Here is an 18,270-nt window from a genome sequence, read left to right on the forward strand (position 1 = left end):
TCAGTACATCGATGACTGTTTTGGGTCATACAAACTTGAAATGTCAACTCTATTTTTCTCTTCGCAGATGTCAGGCCTGCTAAGTTTTTCCAGCGTTTTCTGTGTTTGTTTCATGGGTTCCTATTGGTTGGTTGTATTTAGCATTAAGATCACAAGGTTGCTCAGTTGAGCCCTAACTTGATTTGCTGTATGTTTATATTTCTTTTGGCCCATTCATGCTCAACTGCATTTCCCTTGCTTTCCTGAGCTACACAATTCAACAAGTCAAAGTTGGGAAATCAGCAGGCCATTGCCCACGTCTGTCAGAAGCAGTGGGTGGCCGCAATGCCAGGAATTCATCTGGACAGTGTGAGCACAAGATGGCGTCCCAGCTAAATGGCATTGTAATCTCATTGAGAGATACACAGTGAAGTGTTCTGGGAGTCAATGTGAGGCTTCAGGTGACTGACTATGGAGTATAAGATGGTGTACCTGGTTCTCAGGATGTGCAGGCATTCAGCACAATGCATTGTGCTTTTGTGGAAGCCAGAAAGGGATTGGTTAGAGCTAAGTTGCTGGCCATATTTCTTAGAATCATATAAACATATAGTACAGAAGGGCCACTTGGCCCATTGAGCCTGTGCTGGCTCTTTAAAAGAGCATGTTTAGTCTCACATCCATAGAACCATAGAACCATAAAAATGTTACAGCACAGAAGGATGCCATTTGGCCCATCTTGTCCATGCCATCCCGAGGACACCCAGGTGCCTTTTCTAATCCCACCTTCCTGCACCCAGCCCATAGCCCTGCAGTTTACAGCACTTAAGGTGCAGATCCAGGTACTTTTTAAAAGAGTTTAGAGTTTCAGCCTCTACCACCAAATTGGGCAGCAAATTCCACTACCCTCTGCGTAAAAAAGTTCTTCCTCATGTCCCTCTACACTTTCTGCCACTTATCTTGAATCTATGTCCCCTGGTTCTAAAATTCTCCACCAAGGGAAACAATTTTATCCTGTCCACTCTATCTATTCCCCTCATAATTTTGTACACCTCAATCAAGTCACCTCTCAGCCTTCTTTGTTCTAAGGAAAATAACCCCAACCTATCCAACCTCTCCTCATAGCTACAATTTTCTAACCCTGGCAACATTCTTGTAAACCCTACATTTGTTCATCACCTTTTCATGTACAGCCTTCCAGATCTGAAAATTTCCCAAATGAAAAATTTCTCCTCGATCTTTCAACAATGATTTTTGAATATAACCTCTAGTTATTGACTCACAAGCCAGGTGGAATACTTTTCTCTATCTATTCTATCTACACCTCATTGTTATTTGTAATTCTTTTAATAGATTAATTATGTGAAAACATTTACTTTCTGAAATATATAGTAGAGTATATTGGCAACTACTTTTTTTACTCAAATATATACTTGATAAGGAATAATTTGCAAGGTTATAGGAAAAGCACAGGGAAATTGGATAGCACTTTCAGACAGCCTGCACAGGCACAGTCTGAATGGCGTCCTTCTGGGATATATAAATACAATTTGTGCAAAAAAAAATGTTGAAATATGATTTAAAAGAAAGGCTTAATGCAATGAATTTGGTGAATAACCACGACAGAAAATGATCAACTAGAATGCAAAAAAACATAAAATTTAAGTAATGAGGAAGATAATCAAGCAATCATTTGAGACAGATGATGTGTATGACAGACATAGACTCAATGTGGAATTGACAGATATGAAAATGTTCACTTTTAGGCAAGGTGAGCTGGTTCTTGCCTCTTCACAGCAGGGAAAAGCTGCCATCTTGAGAATCTTTTAAATGTAGGCTATGATGTATTATATTTGAAAGACTGTACATATTCCAAGTTCAACTTGATTCAATAATAAGTCAAAAGAGCCAGTAGGAATATTTAGTTCCAGGATCCTACATAAATTAAAATAGTAAATATCCATATTCATTTAACATTGAATGCTGTGCATAAACAAAAGCTGCAGTCAAAAGTTCAATTTGGTATTGTGGACCATAAACACATTGTATATATTACATGTATTCCTATGAAACTGTACTGACAGCTAAAGCTGGGAGACTGAATAAATTATGAAATATTACTACACCAAACCAATTTATTTTATTCTTTATATTTTATAAGAATTCACAAAAGATAAATGATAAGTTTTCTAGAATGTTTAAGTAAAAAATCCCACAAGAAAGCAATCCACCTTTCAGCTGTGCACAGCTTTTGGTACTCATTGTAGAGGTAGTCCTGAATGTTTTACAATTCTAATGGTATAAATGGTTTCAATAGCAACCTACAATAATGCTGGCCACTAACCATACATATACTTAGCAGCATATTCAGGATTCAACATGAGGAATAATTAACATTACTCCTAACACACATCAGGTTAAAAGAAAACTACACTATAACAAGGTACAATCCATACTGTGTAGTTACTACATAAACAAAATGTCTTTCTGCTCTCAAAGTGCAAATGCAAATAAACAGGTTTATTTTGCATCATATTTTATGCTATACGTAGTCATTTCTGTTAACTTGCACAGAATAATATGCATGAGTTGAACAATTTAATGTCTCTTTTTAAAGAAGATTTGCTCAATGGTGAGATTGAATAGATTTAAATACATACGCAAGCTCACATACGCATCTTACTATTACCCTAAAAGTTTACTTTACACAAATGACATTTTATGATAATGAAAATTGCTATTGACACAAGTAAAGGAATAAAGGTCAATTTATTCACACAAGACTAAATTCCCTACAACCTTTCCCAGAGATCACTGCCTTTTTTTGAATATCCCATGCTCTGCAATCATACCTCTTTCTGTTCTATATAGGTCGATGAATTGGTTAATCACTATCCATGGTATGTTATGGTGAACTGATGAAATTTATACAATAATGAAGTGTGGCACGATTTAATAATCTAAACTCAAATGTGCCTTCAAATCTCTTTGCTTCCCTTCACCAAATTAAAATAAAAGGTAATCATTGGCGATCCTCGCTTCAATAAATGTAGTAAGTTTTACATTCACAATTTGGAAACAAAAATTACCTTCAGTACACGGTTTCTGCGTTGGTGTGTCAATGCTTTCTATTTGATGCTGTTCACTGTTGAAATCAACACGACTGATCAATGACAAAGTGAGTCCCATGTCCTTATCAACAGTCCAAAATGGCAACCTCCATGCTGTTCCCAAAGAGGATTTGATGGACCATCATTAACCTGAAAGAAATGATGAAAATAATAGAAGGGTTAAGGAAAGTCTTGAGTAGCGGCAGATTTCCTGCACTAATGACCTGCTTGAAACAAATCTGCTTCACAGTTTGAATTAGCTTCACCTGTCTCAAACTGCTTGCTGCTTCTCTAATAAAGGCAAGAAACGGCTGTTCAATCATAACAGCTCCTACGCAAAGAGCTAAAATTAACAATTATTTTACACTTGACAATTACGCATTTCTAGTTGTGTTCTGCATTCATTCAGGCCCTCTATCCTGTTCAAGCAAACTGTACGGGAATTGCATGAAATCCTCACTGTTTATCCAAACAAATTAAAAATTTGCACTATTTTTTGAAACTACAGTGTTTATACCATGTACTTTGGCAGATGCTTATTGGTTAAGAAATTTTGTTCATGCCTCTTTTTAAAGCACTAGAAAATAAAAGATATCGAAGGGAAGTGAAATAGTTTGAATGAAAATCAGGGATAACACTGATCTGCAGCTGTAGATCAAGGCACAAAAATTACCATACTCAATTCTTCTTTTTGTGAGTGTTAAAGTTATACAACCTGCATTGTTGGTTTGTTTCACCTGAATATAGAAAATCATCATTTATGCAACCATTCACAATTTTCTATACAAACATAACATAAACTACAGTATTTTCCATTTTAAATAGGTCACATAGATGACTAGTAAAACATGTGAGTGAGTTACAGGGCCTGCTTGGCATTATAGAGCTGTTCAGTATTGTTTACTTTTGTGCATTAGAGAGTTAACTACAATAGGTTTGAACAGATGCTTCACCTATTGTAAAGGCAGGAAACTTTCACTAACACTTTCCTGTTAGCAGCAAAAGTTAAAGATTTAAACTGTCCCAGCTCATCTACTGCTGAAACCCTCATTCATGCCTTCATTACCTCTAGACACAACCATCCCAATGCACCATGGTTTGTCTCCCACATTCTACCCATCATTGCAGGAAATCCCATTCACATATCACTCCTGTGCTCACTGGCCTTAATTAGCTCCCAGTCAAGCAATGTCTTGACTTTAAAATTCTCATCCTTGTTGTCAAATTCCTCGATGGCCTCACCCCTCCCTATTTCTATAATATCCTTCAGCCCCACAACCCTCCAAGATATCTGTGCTCCTCTAATTCTGGCCTCTTGTGCATTCCCAATTATAATTGCTCCACCATTGATGACTGTGCCTTCAGTGGTTTTATAATGCTCCTGTGAAATGTCTTGGGACATTTCATTGCATTAAACGCACTCTATAAATATAAGTTGTTGTTTAACTAAGAAATTGTTTGATCAGGTGTTGAAATCTGCCACAAAAATATAAATATTATTTTTGAAACTACTGGAATATATAAAACTGATTTTCAAGCTATACTATGGCGACAGGTATGAAATTATTTCAAAATATTTTAGTTTAAAAAATCAACTGCAAGGGAACACCTTATTCCACTCTACCTGTATTTATATAGCACCTCTAACATGGAAAAAAGGTTTCTTCCTTTATATAGACTCAACAGCAAATGGAGTCTCAATTTAACATATTGTCTGAATGGCAGCATCTTCAGTAGTGCAGCAATCCCTCAGAATACCACTGAACTGTGACCTCAATTGTGTGCTCAGGTTCTGGAGTGGGTTTAAACCCTCAACCTTCTAACTTACACACAAGTTATATCAACTCAGCAAGGCTGATCCTTATTTCAGAGAATGATTGGAACTAAAGTATATTAAAAGGACATGCAGTTTTTAATTTATTCAATCCATTTCATAAGATGATGTAACTGATGGAAAAAAAATGACTATAAATGCCATGCACGGTTTGCTAGATTTTGCACCATATTATAATAATCACTATATATTTCAAGATAATCAGGAACAACTTAAAAGAAGTATGAAAGAAGTTAATGGAACAATAATTTAAAATAATGCCAACCCCAACTTGTCTCATCTTTTTTGGAAACAGGTGCCACTAAATTAAAGTAAAACTAAATTACAAATGATATTTCTTGTCAGCCTGACAGTCTTAGAAATGCAAGCCAGCTAAATTTTACAAATCAGAAGCCATTTTAGGCTAATACAACCTCACTGTAGGGGCTGTATTACATATAGTACATTCTACCTTCACACCAGTCTGCCATGATGCCATGTTACCAGACTAGTTTACTGCAAAGTATGGATTAGGACCACTCCAGAAAAAAAAAAATACAGAAATGACGCCCTATCCAGGTGCTGGATCCACTAATGCCTGTCCAGCATCAGACCCACAGGCATACTGCTTAAAAATATATCTTTTTGAACATGGTAAATTACTAACCATTTTACAGTAATAATCCAAAGTGATTAAAGAATAAATGCAAAATTTGATTCAAACCTGGTGGCAGTCTGATTAATTCTTTCACTCCATGATCTGACAGAAATCATCCACTGGAGGATACAGTATGAGAAATAATTCACTCAGCACATCCTGAAGTAACACTTGCATTTGGAACAGCAAACAATTGAGAAAATAGTTACGAAGCTGTTGCTAATTTTGAAGCACCTAGAAATAATCAGATTTTGTTTCTGTCAAAACGGATGAAGGCAGCCATCTGTTTAAAATGCAGAGACAGCTGCAAGGTGGGCTGCTAGCACATTCTACCATTGTCACGGAAGAAGCCTAGGAAATAAAGTCTGCATCAACTACGTATGTACACAGAAGGCTTTTGCCGAGTGTAAATTGGCTGAGTATTTCTTCAACACAAATTTATTTCTGAAACGAGAGACATGCTGCTGAAGCTTTTTTGTCTGGCACTCTTCAGGACAAATGCAATAAGGCCAAATTTTAAATAATTACAACAATTTATACTATAGGAGAAAAGGGAGCTGGGTGGTTGGCAAGTTGACTCTGATTGGCTGAGGCATTGCCACGGAGAAACCAACAGCGCCCCAAGTTCCTGGGTAATTTTTTTAAAAAGTGTAAGGTTTGAACATATTCCTTTTGTTTGCAAAGAAGAGGTCCCTGTGTTTGAATGTATGTTGCTTCTAGCAGGTATAAATGAGCCATGTTACAAACTTGACTGATTATCTTGAATTGGTTGTTAATGTTGCAATAAGTGCTGCCCAATCACAGAATCACATCTAACAGTACAGGTGCTTCTCTAATTCTGGCCTCTTGTGCATCCCTGATCTTAATGACACCAGTACTGATGGCTGGGCCTTGTGTTGCCTAGGCCTTAAGCGCTGGAAAATCCTCCCTACAACTTTCTACCTCACTTTCTTCCTCTAAGAGCCCATTAAAACCTACCTCTTTGACCAAGTTTTTAGTCATCTGACCTAATATCTCCATATGTGGCTTGGCATCATATTTTGGTTTCTAATGCTCCTGTGAAATGCCTTGGGATGCTTTATTATATCAAAGATGCGATAGAAATAGAAGTTGCTGTTGTTGTAACAGAGAAGATTAACAAAGATATTGCAGTGGATTCATATTTGGACTTCGCATAGGCATTTGCTGAGGTACCACATAACAGACTTACTTAAAAAAATAATAAAAGCACTAGCTATTAAAAGGATCGTTGTAGCTTGGGTAAAAAATTGACTAAGAGATATAGACAGAAAGTAGTGATGAACAGGTATCATCCTGACTGGAGGGAAGTGTGTAGTGGGATCCCCCAGGGATCAGCATTAGGACCATGCAATTTCTAGTTCTATATAAATGACCTGGGCTTGGGTCCAGCTTGGGATGCTAGTGCTCAAGAACGGATCACTAAACATACTCACAAAATAAATGCCAAATAGGACATATAATGTAAAACTTTTCCTCACAAATTTAAATAAATCACAGTACTTCAATATAAATAAGATAGCTATACACATCAGACTGATTTTCACTGACTGATCTCAGTTCCAAATGACTAAAAACTGGTGACAAACTCACTGAAATAGTAATGTGTTAAACACGTCAAACTTCACAGCCTTTTTTTAGTAGTCCATGGAATATGGACATTGCTAGCAAGGCCAGCATTCTTTACCCTCACTAATTATCCTAAAGATGATGGTGGTGAGCCGCTTTCCTGAACTACTGCAGCCCATGCAGTTTTGGTACATCCACAAAGCTGTTAGGGAGGGAGATCCAGTGGCAGAAATTTGCCTTTGGCATGTGGGATCGGCAGGGGTGGGCAGGGGCAATCAGGAAGCCGGCCATTGCCCGTGATTGTCAGCACGTTTCAATTTTACGCGAGCGGATCAATTAAGGCCCCCCCAGCGTAAGACACGGCAGCGGAATGAGCGCAAAGGGGTGGGCGGGGGAGGGTGCTCAATGTCCACTGGGTCCAATGACGTCCCAGCAGCCGATTCAAACGCGGCCTCGGCAGCCCTTGGAAGGTTGCCACCGAAGGATGCGGAAGTTGTGATGGAGAGCATTGCGGGTGGACACGGCAGGCAGGAGAGCAGGTCAGTGGGGCAGTCGGCCTTGCGCTTCTCTGATGAGTGCCTGGCTGCCCTTCTGGAGGAGGGCAAGAGAAACCTTTGTCCCTAGGGATGGGAGGAGGAGGCCCCCCACCTCACCAAAAAGACCTGGGAAGAGGTGACATCCAGGGTCAGCAGCCATGACATGGTAAAGGCACATGGATGTAGTGCCAGAAGTGCTTCAATGATCTGCTGCAATCAGGAAGGGTGAGTACCGCGTTGGCATAGGTCACTTTATAGAACAGGTAAGAGCTGGCCAAACATACCATAACAATGCAGAGAGGTCTTGCGGAGTATGAGCACTGCGCTGACCCTCATGGCCGAGTGCAATGCCTCCTCCATTGAGAGATTGGCGACTCTCACAGAGAGGCTGCTCCACGAGCTGAATCAGGGGCTCCAAGGGGTGCGCTCGGACCTGCAAGCCCTCACATTGGCAATGACTTCAAGTGGCCAGTGTCAGTGTGGGTGATGGATTGGACACCAGTATCCCAGTTAGGTGCCCGTTCATCTATGGTGAGCAGGGAGCTCCAAAGCCACCTCACATTGGTGCACGAGCTGCCTGTCATCTCCACAGGCTCCTCCCAGGGCAGTCTGGATGAGGAAAGTAGCTCCTCCGCCCCTCTGCCAGTGATTCTGGCATCTGATGAGGCTGCAATGACTGGGGAGATGCCAGCTGTGGCACTGGCCGCTCCCTCCCAGGCGGGGCCAGCACAGGCTCCATGGGCCAGAGAGTGCCCACCAATGTCATCAAGGCCAAATGTACAGCAGAGTGAGCAGGCTGTCTCCAATGTCAGTGCCAGTGAGGGAGGGCAGCACCTAACATAGCCCATAAGTGAAAACTTAAAGCACCTTAATCACAACATGGCCTGATCACGGGTGATATTTTTTCCCCCATTTTTCCATTCAGTGTTTATTGTATGATGGAAAACGCCTGTCGATGTTAATTTGTACAAAGTTTGCCAGGCACCAGTTAATTAAATGCAACTGGGTTCTGGATGCTTCAACTGTTTTGTAGGTGCTGGGTAAACCATGATGTTATGATGCAAGTATTTCTCCTTAAACTTTATTGAAATGGCACAAAGTGTATGTTGTTGACCAAGGAACTAGCCCTTGTCACCCAGCAGCCATCTACCAAGCCGGGCTGGAGCACTGAAGAGACCCGGCACCTGGGAGTGTCTGAGGATGTAGGCGTCGCGGGAGCTGCCTGGGTACCTTGCACAGACTTGTAGAATCAGCATCCTGTGGTCACACACTATCTCCATGGAATGGAAGCCCTTCCTGTTGACAAAGGCACCGGGCTCACCTTCTGGTGCCTTGATAGTCACATGTGTACAGTCTATAGCACCCTTGACGCGGGGGAAGCCAGCAATGGTCATGAAGCCTCTGGCTCACTCAGCTTCATCCATACGGCAAAGAATAAAGGTCAATACCTGCCTGAACAGAGCTTCTGTCACCAGCTTGATGCAACTGTGAACAACTGATTGGGAGACTCCATAAAGGTCCCCCACTGACCCCTGGAAAGAGCCGGAGGCATAGAAGTTGAGAGCCACTGTGACCTTCACACTGGCATGGTGTGTCCACCCACACAGTCGGAGCTGATCTCAGGGCCGATCCTCTGATAAATGGAGGTCACTGTCTCCCTTGATGGACGGAGCCTCCTTAGGCATTGCACCTCAGACATATTGAGGTAGCTGCATTGCCGCCTATACACCCTGGCAGCAGGATAGTGGCATCTTCTGCGGCCCCTTCCACCTTGGACTTCCTGTTGGCCCCTCTCTTCCCACAGGTCGCTTCCCTGGAGGCTGAATTGGGACACATGGCCTACTCCCCGCTTCTGGCCCTGTCTTCCTCCTTAGAGGAGGTGCCTCCAGCTGAAACCACAATCAACATTACCAGGGTAAGGGGAGGCTGTCTGATACCTGGAAGGCCCCAAGTGTTATGAATCCTCCGGAGCCCTGGGGATCAACACTGAGTCCTGAAGTGAAGCCTCTTATTTCTGTTAACGCAGCTCTGAAGCTAAATGAAGATGTTCCATGCACACAATCTACCAGCAGCAAGTTATATCCTAAACTACAAACTGCTCACATTTATAAGCCCACTGACCCCTCTTATCCCACCAGTGGATGAGGTTTTTGAAATTGTGGCCTGCCCATTTCGCTTGTGCGACAGCCTGAAAATCGCACAAGCTACATATAGCCTGAGACAATCGGTGTCACTAGGGCCTTAACTAGCCACTTAATTAATGATGGGTGCACGTCTGTGTCCTCATCACATGGCCACCTAGTGAAATATCCCAAGAGTGCGCGTTGTCATTGGCACGCTCAGCTGACGTCAACACGTTTTATTTCACGCTCAGGTGTGTTGGGCACACGCCCACATGCCAAGCTAAAAATTCTGGCCCAGGATTTTGACCCTGCAGTGGTGAAGGAAGAGTGAGATAGTTCCATGAGGATGGTGTGTCACTTGGACACAAACTTACAGGTGGTGCTGGTGTTCCCATGCACCTGCTGCATGTTTGTCAAATTATCTGCAGACCCAGATGGAGATTTGAGAAATTGTAGGAAGAATTGTAGGGAGCAGATAGTGTAATCAGAGGGATGGGTACAAAGGATATTTCATAATCAAGTGGCAAAAATTCTGATAGCCTTTAGAAAGGCTAAAGACACAGGTGACAGTTCAGCACCCCTTTTGAGCTGCAGAAGAGGCAGTGCAGCTCCTTATGGTGGCGTCAAGGAACAATACTCTCTGCTACTCCATACAGCCTCATAAGTCCACACAACAACTTTCCTAGAATGAGGTGGAGGTAGGCTTGAGGTGCTAAGTGACAGGAGTGATCACTGGCTGTGACTGTCATATGCTGCACTCAGACAGCTCGTGAAACTTACAGCAGTTCTGCATCTAGCTCCTTTGCTGACTGACTCACTGAAGACTGTACTTCCCAAGTTTTTGCCAAGTAGGTACAGTAATGCTTGAAAACTAGGTTAGCAGCATCTTGTTGGTTTGGACTAATCGTGCATTACTGGCTGATAATCACCTTAGGAAGATAAAGAATAGAAGCAGAAATGGCCATAAAATCCTTTAAGCCTGTTTCACCATTCAGTAAATCATGGCTATCGTTGGCCTCTATTCCATTTTCCTGCCCAATTTCTACATACCTTGGTTCCTCTATAGTCCAAAAATCTATTTCAGCCTTGAATATATTCAATCACTGGGTATCCACAGCCCTATAGGATAGAGAATTCAAAAGCTTCATAGCACTATGAGTGAAGCAATTCTTTTTCATTTCAGTTTTAAACAATCAACCCATAACCCTGAGATTATGTTCCCTCGTTCTCGACTCTCCAGCCAGGGGAAACAACTCTTGGCATCTCCCCTGTTAAGCTCCTCAGAATCTTATAAGTTTCAATGAGATCACGTTTCATGTTTCTAAAATCTGGAGAGTATGGGCCCAATTCTTTCAGCCACTCATTATAGGACAATCCTCTCATCACAGGAATTAATCTAGTTTATTTTTGTTCCAGCCCTACCACAGATGGAGAAACCAACAGCGCACAGTACTCAGTACCCCAGGTATGGTCTCACCAAAGTCCTGTATAACTGTCACAAGACTTCCTTACTCTTCTACTCCAACCCCTTGCAATAAAGGCCGTCATGCCTTTCAAAATTGATTGCTGGACATGCATGATAACTTTCTGTATTTCCAATACAAGGGCATCCAACATCAACATTTGATCTCAACATCAACATTTAAAAGTTTCTCACCATTTAAAAAATATTCAGATTTTCTATGTTTTCTACCAAAGTGAATAACTTCACATTTCTCCACCTTATACTACATCTGCCAATTTATTGCCTACTCATTTAACCAGTCTATATCTCTTTGCAGTCTCTTTGTGTTCTTCTCACAGCTTATCATACTGACTAGCTTTGTATCATTTGCAAACCTGGATACAGTACTCTCAGTTCCTTCATCTAAGTTATTCATATAGATGGTAAATAGCTGGGATCACAAGTACTGATCCTTGTGACTCTCACTAGTCGCAGCCTGCCAGCTTGAAAATGTCCCATTTATCCCTACACTCAGCTTTCTATCTGTTAGCTAATCTTGTATCTATGACAATATATTATCATGTGTAACAACCTTTCCTGCACCACTTTATTGAATGCCTTTTGAAAATCCAGATATACTGCATCCACTGGTTCCCCTTAATCTACCTTGCTAGTTACATCCTCAATAAAAGACTAACAAACTTGTCAGGCAATTTCATAAAACCATGTTGATTCTGTCTAATCACATTTTAGTGTTCTAAGTGCCTTATTAACAGCTCCTTAATAATAAATTCCAGCATTTTTCTGACAACTAATATCAGGCTAACCACCCTCACAGTTCCCTGTGTTCTCTCTCCCTTCTTTTTTGAAAAGCACTGTTACTTTTGCTACCTTCTAATCCGTTGTGGCTGTTCTATGTCTAGAATACAGAGGCTGAATTTTCCTTTTATCAGACTACGTGCAGTGGCAGGCAGTATCGATGGCACCCATCCCACTGGCCGGAATGGCAGGAACTCACACGCGATTCTGTGCTTGGATGGGCATTCATTATGCACAAGCAAGTATGGTCAGGTGTTGATTCGCCCCTAAAGGTCCAGGCACCATATTTAAAGGCCAGTCCAACACATAATCTCACTCTCTCCAGCCCACCTGCTTTCTGGATACGTGCAGAGATAACTTGCAACCAGAAGAAGGCGGCTGAGAGCCTCAAGCAGAAGGCAGCCCCCCCCACTTCACCCACCAGGCCCTCCCAGGCCTTGATCAGAGGGGTGCAGGCACACAGGCAAGTCCTCTAATACAGAGAAAGCTGCAGGAAGTGCAGCAGCCTCACTCTCCGGCCTAGGAGGCCATCACAGAACAGGTCAGTGCAGCTGGCAACCTTGCCCGAAATGCCATCCTGTGCAGGAAGGCGATGAATGATCTCATCTGTCCACCAGGTTAAGTCATCCTTCAACTCCCTCCAATATCAAACTCTCATCATGGCATCATGCACTCAAATGGCTACTCTCTTCAGGGATCTCACACAACCTTTAGCAGGGGACACAGATCAACACTTATTCTCTCATCGAGACTTCCACATCACCACCATCCCATCGATCATGTTGCTCACACTCCATCCTCTGGCCCTTCTGGGGACGGCTCACCACACACAGAGAACATGCATCTCACCCAACCTCTGTGCCATCCCATTTAATCACAAGCCTTTCTTTCTTCTTCAGACAGGCCAAGCTAGCACGAGAGCTCACAGAATAGGGGAGTGACGGCCGACATCATTGCCCTCACTGAGTTTGAGGAGGCTGCAGCTAAGCTGGCTGGGTAGGACAGGGATCGCTCCTGTGGGGAAGGGGAGATCGGCCTCTCCCAGTAACCTAGTACGGATCACAGCTCTATCACCTCATCACATCCTGACATTTGCAGTGAGTCATATGCGGTCTTATCTAGCTCATGCTCATTAACTGAAACTCTGTCTTCTATTCTCTAGGCACCAGCAGATCGAGGCCCCCAAGCCAGTTGAGCACCAGTGTGAGTCCCCAGACCATGTCTGAAGAAGAAGCTCTAGAAGAACTGTCATGGCGCTCATCCACACCCTTCACCAGCTCAGATACACACAAGTCGGTTGACCCCAGCTGTAGGTTAGGCTCAGGCTCACTTTCTGGGGAATACATCACTGACATGTCCCTGCAGCAGAGGCAGGGACAGCAGAGGTTTACAGCACTCGGAGGGGCTGCTGGAGACCAGCCACCCACTGAGTCTGATTCAGATGAGCTTCTGGAAGTGGCCGCCAACTCAATGCTGAAGATGGAACGACAAGCCGTGGAACATCAGGCAGAGATTCGACAGTCACTCAGCAGATGAGAGCAAACGATGGAGACCGTCCACGTTCTGTCTGATGTTGTGGCTCCAACATGCATGTGCCTCGAGGTCACCATGGGAAGCCTTGTCCAGCAGGCCCTGCTAAATTTGTGCTCGGCCCTACACTCCATGGCCACACACCCTGGTGGGCACCATCAGGACGTAGGCGACATGGGGACGAGGCACCGTGACCTCACTCAGGCGCACCATCTTCTGCAGGAGTCAGGGCAGGGCGCCTAGGGTACCCACAGGGAAGATGATCGTCAGCTGGTCTCAGAACACTCCGAGTGTGTACAGCTGCTCAGAGCCCCCTTTACCTGTGACCCCATCCACTCCAGCTTCTCAGGCTGCCGAGGGTGCTCCTGACCCTCAGCAAGTGACCCTTATCAGGCCGGGGCCCTCCAGGCCACGGGTTACCAGAGGAAGTCCACCAAGGTTATCACAGACATCAGGATGTAGCAGTCAGCAGGCTGCCTCCACCCCTGCTGCAGATGCCAGGGCTGCACACAGGCATAGTGGTAGGGTTAGGAAAATTAAGGAAAATTGATGTCATTTTTGGGTCGCAGGTGTGCTATACATGTAAAGAAATTGTGCGCTTATGAATACATTTGATAGTTATGAGAATGTTTTGGGCAACTGAAGGCATTGTGATTTTGTTCTTTGGAATCCTCTTATTTCGATGTTTAACTTTCCTCCCACTCAGTGATAGTGTCCCATTGTAAGAGCTACATTCCTGAGAACTTCAGTTGAACTAGTCTCCGTGCCCTTGTGTGATGTCAGGGAGATGTGTTTAAATCTTTACACGAAGTGTGTGATGTAAGCATTTCTCACCCTTCTTCCTGAAGGAACATGATTGAGTGAGGGCAGCTCATCAGCATTGATATTCTAGCGGCTTTCGCCTCTCCTCAGTGATAGTGACAGAAGAAAAGACATGCACGGGAGGAGGAGATACTTAGACATGTCCACATCTCAGTTGCAGCAGTTTTTGCATCATTAGATGGCGGTGAAGGTTTCAAGTCTCCTCTCACATCAACCTTGTTCCTAATTGGCTCTCAGTTCCCAGAGTGAACTCACTTACAGGGCCTCACAGACCAAAGCAAAGATCCTGACCTGGTGATTCATGAGGCCAGAATGCGCAAGAGTGAATGCAGGACTTGTTCTCACTGCAAGTGGGTGGACATCCCCTGAGATGAAAGTAAATGGCATTGAGGACTAGGAGGGATGTGGCCATATACCCGCACTTAACTTTACACTTCCTGGAACCTGTCAGCAGTTAACACTCACACTGACCCTCAGCATCCTCCTGAGGTTCCTAGGCCTCCAGATCTTCATCCTCTGATGAGCTCTCATCCTCCTCCAGTTCATCCACTGGCAGGTGTTCACCTCTTTGCATTGCCAGATTGTGAAGGGTGTAACACACTGTGATGATATGGGAAACACTGTCGGGAATGTATTTTATTGAGCCACCTGAGCATCTGAAACGCATCTTCAGAAGCCCTATGGTCTGCTCTATAAGGGAGCATGTGGAGCTGGGAGCAGCGTTGTACCTCTCCTTGGAACGACTCTGAGGGCGACGCACTGGTGTCATCAGCCAGCATTTCAGTGGGTATCCCTTAACCCCAAGCAGCCATCCCTGCAGATGGCTCTGAAGAAGAGTCATACAGACTCGAAACGTTAACTCTTTTTTTTCTCTCCACAGATACTGTTAGACCTGGTGAGTTTTTCTAGCATTTTCTGTTTTTATCCCTGCAAACTTAATGGCCCCTCAAAAATGTCAGGTACCTGCGAGTGACTCAGGATGTAGGAGTCATGGCAACTCCCAGGGTACGGTGCACAAATGTGCAGTATGTGCTTCCGGTGATCACACACCAGTTGTACATTAAGGGATGGTAGCCCTTGCAGTTTATAATCATTAGGGGCTGCTGCTACGGAGCCCGTATAGCCACATGGGTGCTGTCTATAGCACCCTGCACTCATGGGAAGCCTGAGATGGCAGTGAAGCCGATGAATCTTGCAGCCTGGCTATCTTCATCCAGAGCAAACCTGACATAATGACAGGCCTTCCTGTAATAGGCATCTGTGACCTACTTTATGCATCACTGTGTTGCAGACTGAGACATGCCGCACAGGTTGCTTGTTAATCCCTGGAAAGACCCAGGGGGAAATAAATGTAGCACTGTGGTCACCTTCAAAACCACTGGCATGGGATACCCTCCAACTCCACGTGGCGCCAGGTCTTCATGAAGAATGTGGCATATGTAATGTACCAGAACTTGGGACAAATACAGACATGCACGGCATTGCCTCTCACTCAGTTGTAAATAGGAGACTCTTCTATGATAAACCCTAGGTCTGGTGAGTTGCCCCCATTGTCTGAGTCGCTCCTCCTGACCTTCCTGTTCATGCTCTGGCTCCGCTTGACCATGTCCTTCCTACTGGAGTTGTATGTGGAGTCATCCCTCCCCCCTTCACCTCTTCCATTGCATTAGGACCCAGACAAAGGCAGCATTGAGACCTGGATCCATATGTGCTTTTGCCTTCTCTCTGAAAGGAAACATTGAAGACATTAATGATTCCTGGGGCAAGAAGGTGAAACTCAGAAGATGACATGTTTGTAAGCTGTAAGGGTCCATAGTTTCCCCTGCCCTACTTGCATGGTGGCTGATGCCACCTTGTCCCTAAGACACTAGCACACACATCATGGTGACCAAGATGGCATCTGTCATGAAGCTATTAATGTATATAATATTTTGGAAAATATTTTTCTTTTAAAATAGAGGTTTAGTCTGTGGATATGTTTTAATTGGATTAAAGCCAACTAGACTGGGTGCTTTGATATGTACTAGTTTTGATATATAAGAGGGATAGTGTGCATTTGCATTTTTTGAATAGAGCATTCAAGACGTCGGTGAAAACTTGACACCGATCTAGCAGCTATCAAGCAATCTGTTTATATTACGAATAAAATTAGTACAATGAATGGGGTTTCATTGTTAAAGGGTGAAGTCCAAAGAGGGTGTTGAGACAATGAGAATTTGAATTCAATCAGTGGTGGTGGGTATAACTTCAATAGTTTTCAGGTGTGCAGGGCAGAGGCAATGTAAGATCAAAAAAGCAGCTGTAAGCATCCAACTGGACCAACTGGTTCCACAGTGACAAGAAACTCATTCTGAATTCGTAAGGTGAAAATGCTTTGCCTGGTGTTTGGTTAAGTCTATGGGTTGTTGTTGCCTCAATGGAGATTAGCTTGGGAATTTGTTAAAAGTTATGATAGTAGTAAGTTGTAACCATGTATATATATTTTAACCTGTGTAAATTAATAAAATGTTTCAATTAGTTTAATGTAAAACCTCAAGAGCTGATGGTCTGATTCCTGAATTTAGAGTCGCTTCTCAATTATAACAATTAAAATTATAGGTTATGACAGTTGTTTAAAGTTTCCCCCTGGGGATTTTAATAACTCCACGTTACCAACTACATCAGTCATAATAGCATCACAGATATGTAACATCTTGAGCCCTGTGTGGGGATATTAATGTTCCATTGAGACGAGTGACCCAACCTAGCTCTGTGCTCCAATCTCTGATGTGGTATATTAATAACCAATCATTTTTAAAATCATTTATGGGATGTGGGTGTCTCTGGCTAGATCAGAATTAATTGCCCAGCCCTAATTGCCCTTGAGGAAGCAGTGGTGAGCTGTCTTCTTGAACTGCTGCAATCCATGTGGTATAGGCCCACACACAGTGCTTTTAAGGAGGGAATTCTAGGATTTTGACACACTAACAGTGAAGGAACAGCAATATATTTCCAAGTCAGGATGGTGAATGACTTGGAGGGGAACTTGCAGGTGGTGGTGTTCCCATGTGTCTGCTGCCCTTGTCCTTCTAGATGGTAGCGGTTGTGGGCTTGAAAGTTGCTGTCTAAGGAGCCTTGGTGAATTCCTGCAGTGCATCTTGTAGATGGTACACACTGCTACTATTGTGCATCAGTGGTGGAAGGAGTGAATATTTGTGGATGGGGTGCCAATCAAATGGGCTGTTTTGTCCTGGATGGTGTTGAGCTTCTTTAGGGTTGTTGGAGCTGCACTCATCCAGGCAAATGGACAGTATTCCATCACACTTCTTCAGAGCTTCACTTCTTCATATGGGCTCGAAATGTTAACCCTGTTTTTCTCTCCACAGTTGCTGTCAGACCTGCTGAGGTTTTCCAGCATTTTCTGTTTTTGTTTCAGATTTCCAGCATGCGCAGTATTTTGTTTTTATTATACTCCATCACACCCCTGACTTGTGCCTTGTAGATGGTGGACAGGCTTTGGGGAGTCAGGAGGTCAGTTACTCGCCACAGTTAATGAATGCAAATGGTGTTTACGCCACTAATCGGCGGGATAACTGACCCACCACAAACCAACCATCGGGTGAATTGCAAGCTGTTTTTACATTTCTGGATCTCTGACATTTTGCCTGCCGCTGGATTCTCCGCTCCTGCCTGTCACAACATCCACTGCAGATGGGATGGGAAAATTCTGTCCCAGGTGTCTTCTTTCACCCAGCACCACATAAAGCATGTCCTGCCACTGTTTGGGTGCTACTGAAGCATCATTCAACATAGGAACATAAAAGATTTACAACATAGAAGGAAGCCATTGGGTCCATTGTGTCTATGTTGGCC

General features: G+C 43.4%; 1 protein-coding gene across 7 annotated transcripts in view; it reads right to left on the bottom strand.

Annotated features, from left to right (window-relative positions):
• LOC121279013 (cAMP-regulated phosphoprotein 21-like) overlaps positions 1-18,270 on the bottom strand; it is a 293,633-nt gene that overhangs the window by 232,609 nt on the left and 42,754 nt on the right. For all 7 annotated transcript variants that reach the window (XM_041189756.1, XM_041189757.1, XM_041189755.1 and 4 more), the window contains one exon: positions 3,066-3,236. The gene's annotated coding sequence lies outside the window, so the exon portion shown is untranslated. The remainder of the gene's footprint in view (positions 1-3,065; positions 3,237-18,270) is intronic.

The sequence above is a fragment of the Carcharodon carcharias genome, chromosome 6 (genome assembly GCF_017639515.1).
Source record: "Carcharodon carcharias isolate sCarCar2 chromosome 6, sCarCar2.pri, whole genome shotgun sequence".
Classification (NCBI taxonomy): Eukaryota; Metazoa; Chordata; class Chondrichthyes; order Lamniformes; family Lamnidae; genus Carcharodon; species Carcharodon carcharias.